This window comes from Trachymyrmex septentrionalis, unplaced genomic scaffold, assembly GCF_001594115.1.
Source record: "Trachymyrmex septentrionalis isolate Tsep2-gDNA-1 unplaced genomic scaffold, Tsep1.0 scaffold9, whole genome shotgun sequence".
Classification (NCBI taxonomy): Eukaryota; Metazoa; Arthropoda; class Insecta; order Hymenoptera; family Formicidae; genus Trachymyrmex; species Trachymyrmex septentrionalis.
Window position 1 is genome coordinate 2,655,046 of NW_017306091.1, and position 3,864 is coordinate 2,658,909.

General features: G+C 37.5%; 1 protein-coding gene across 5 annotated transcripts in view; it reads left to right on the plus strand.

The window, feature by feature from the left end:
- The first annotated feature begins 2,632 nt into the window (after window positions 1–2,632).
- LOC108755693 overlaps window positions 2,633–3,864 on the plus strand; it is a 42,281-nt gene continuing 41,049 nt past the window's right edge. For 4 of the 5 annotated variants that reach the window (XM_018498858.1, XM_018498854.1, XM_018498855.1 and 1 more), the window contains exon 1: window positions 2,633–3,237. The gene's annotated coding sequence lies outside the window, so the exon portion shown is untranslated. The remainder of the gene's footprint in view (window positions 3,238–3,864) is intronic. The other variant, XM_018498857.1, reaches the window with a different exon arrangement.

Below are 3,864 nucleotides of genomic sequence, written 5' to 3' on the forward strand. Positions count from 1 at the left end.
ATGTGAAATATTTTTCATTCCGCCGTGAATTCAGAGAATAACGATAAATATCTATCTTTCTGATGACTAAACTCACGTGCCATGTGCTTTTATGTTACATTCGTTGCACTTCATCTATCAAGTACTACGTGTTCACTGGACTGATAACCTGTTATGATGTATCGGTTAGAAGAACGAATTGTTAGAATGAAAACGAAAATTGAAAACCGAACGACTTGTTGAGAATTAACGAAGACAAAAGACGCGGGCTTGTTTTCTTAATTCGCTTCTCGCGTATGCTATTGGTGCTCGTCTGTGAGCATGCGCGAGAATCTTTAAATCCCGCCAAATTTAAGTGCGAAAATTATTTATAAAAATCATTAAGCGAACAATTGTCTAATTCGCAAATTATCTACTTTACGAATTTACACTATCAGTGATGGAGAAATTGCTACAGTTATATCACAAAAAAAGATAGAAATGTCTTCCAATCTCTTATTACTTACGGAATACTTAGCGGAATTACATTAATTATGACATCACGGAAACGAAACTTTTAGCTATCATGTTCTTAGACGACGAAATTTTCGGTTATATATTTATGGTTAAAGATTCAAAATAATCTCTAATCATAAATCATTAACTTTGCTTTTCCGTTTAACGCGATGAATATGAAATTTTACATAAAATTGAAGGCAAAATACTAACGTAGATATTCTTCCTAAAATATCACGAATATCAATTCTACAAACTACTTAAAGTTTTAAGTAGTAATAACGAAATCTTAATAATTATAAATGATTTATTGTTATAACACATGTTAATATGACTCATGGAAAATAGATTATAATATAGACTACATTTACATAACATTCTTAGGCCCAGTTGCACTAATGTCACTTTGACTTTAAGCGAGACTTAAAACTCTATCTGTCTCGTTTTAAAGCTAAAAAGAGACAGAGACAGAAAGAGTTTTAAGCCTCGCTTAAAATAAAATTAACGTTGGTGCAATCGGGCCTTAATCGGGTTTATGAAACTGACCAATCACAGTCGTTCTATTCTTTCGAGAAACAGCTATAATTGGCCAATTTCATAACTACAGATGTTATTAAACCCGATTAAGCGTGCCGTGTCATAGGCATTGACCTTTCATCAATGTAAAAAAAGGACTATCATTAAAAAAATTTTTTTCCAAAAATTGAAATTACTTTATTTAAATCTTCGTGAAAAAGGATTATTAAATTTATGTAAATTGCAATTAGAAAAATAAAGTGCTGAAAAATAATTGCGTTCGGTAAACAAAACAGATGCGACTCCAAGATCCTTCTAAAAAAATGACCTTTGTGACCTTTTTCGATTGATATTGATAAGTGAGAATGAATTAAAAATTAGTTTCTCAGTAAATAGCTTCTACTAGAAATCATATATATAATTAATTAAATTGATCAAAAATAATTAATGTGTCAACTGAAAACACTGACAAATAAATCTATTCTTTCTTAAACTATGACATCAGTACCATATGAGTTGAAACATATGAAAGAACAGATAACCAGATAAGAACAGATGAGAGACAGAAATAGGTAATATTATATTTTTAAAAAGGACACATTTTTCTAATTAATCGTTTTGCGATCTAAGCTTTTTTAAGCTGATTCAGAAACTCGTCGACAATGAATCAACTATTCTCATATGAATCCATATACTATTTGTATAATGTGTATTTTTTGTAATATATTCATAACTTATATTGTGAACAAAATATGATATACTTGTTTAAACATTTTGTTGATTTCTCGAAAAGATTTTATTTAGACATTCATAAGCTTTTATCTCCTCCTCTTGTTCCTCCCCCTACCCCCTTTCTCTCTCTCTCTCTCTCCCCCCCCCTCCCTGCTCTGTATTTCTTTATATATATATATATTACAAAAGGAATATATATATTCCTAGAAATTACAAAAGGAATGTAAAATATGTCGCGGCACTTAATTTCTAAATTTCTCACAAAAATTCTTTAAAACACTGCTCACAATTGAAATCTTTTTAAATGTCATTTATACTACTGTCGCTCTTACGTGATTTCGCAAAATCTCGTAAGACAGTGAGATAAATTGTGTTTCCACCTGTCTTGCAAAAACAAAAAGGAGCATGCAAATTTGCTCCAGGAAAATGAGCTGTTGACAGGGTGCGCCTGTCTGTCTATCCATATGTAAATGCCGTGCGTACATCGCGCACATTTACCCTACGTCGTGTTTCACGAGAGTAGGGAGAGATCTGTTATTGATCCTTTCTCCTCGTGCGCTCCTCGGGTTCCCTCCCTTTCTACGCGGCAATGGCAGAACGTCGTTCACACCAGCTTTTCGCGGCAAGAGCTCGCAGCGTAGTGAGAGCTTCTCTCGTTGGAAGCCTTTGTCGTATATTGACGACGTCGGGCGGCTGAGGGAGAGATCGCCGGGAAGTAACGTGGCTGCGCGGTGAACAGGGCCAAAGCACAGGATACGAAGATAGCCGAGCACGACCGAGGTCGCGAGCGTCGACCGAATGAGTCTCTCTCTTTCTCTCTCTCTCTCTCTCCCTCCCTCCCCCCTCCTCTCTCTCTCTCTCTCTCTACTTGTCAGCGCTCGGGTCCAGTACTTCAGTACGTGCACAGCGGCCGGCCGGCGTGCATAGTTGTTGATAGTAGTGTCGTGTTCTTGAAATCGAGCGCTCTTTTCGCGCGAAATCGCTCTTTTGCCGTGGTTATTTTTACCAATGTCCGTACGAAACGAGAGCTAAACTCGACGATCAGACGACGTCGTCTTTGTGCTCCGAACGGCGCCGGGCCTCAGGGCCCGGTCGCTCTCGTTTCCACTTAGGTCGACTCCGGGAAGCATGCGATTATGGAGCTTGCAGGCTCCCGGGGACAAACCGGCTGCGACGTCTGCACGGGCGTTACCCTTCGACGGCAGTTTCCCTCGCGTAATTACCGTCGCGAGTCGCACGACGAAAGTCAGTACTTCCTCAAATCAACGAAGGTATATTCTCGAGAAAAGAGAGAGGAAGCAAGAGATAGAATACAAGAGAGAGAATGAAGGAAGCACACAAAGCATCATCGTGTCGAAGGGTCAAGCTGTGCCAAGATATAAGCATATAAATATATTACGAGACAAATTAAAAATCCTGAGCAGAGAGCTTCAGCAAAAAAAAAAGATCAAGAAAAATACTCACTTTGATTGATTGTCATATGAGATTAATTGAGAAGAATTGCCTAAATTCTTGGTTAGCACAGAGTATCCATAGACATCGTTCTTTGATAATTTGCAAATTGCGCTACAATCATGTTTATGCAGGGCGTAGTTATGGGTGGTATAGTGGGAGTTAATCGTGGACAGAGGAAGAAAGGAAAAGAGTATAAGAGGGAGATAGATAAATATAGTGAGGAGGAGGGGAGAAATAGCAGGGAAGGAAGGAAAGAGGAGAGAAAAGCGCGAGAACGGAGAGGGAAGAAGGAGAGGGAGGGAAAAGTGAGAGAGGGAGAGAGAGAGAGAGAGAAAGAGAGAAGGAAGGAATAGAACTGTAGAAGTTTACTGTAATCGGTTTCTAACGACTTCGTGAAAGATATGTTTAGGAAATGATAGGACTCCAAGGATACAACTCAAATGAATAGTGATGAAAACGAAACAATCCTCATCATGAAATAAATTCAAATCAATCAATATAAAAAGACACGCTACGTTATATCACTTTATGCGCCAATCCGAATAGTACAAAGCTATGGAGTATTTCATATACAGGATGATTCAGAATGAGTGTAACGAACTTCGACAGATTGTTTGGAAAGTCAGTCTCAATAAGAAATATAAGAATTTAGATCTTATTCTCAATATTTACATATATATATATATA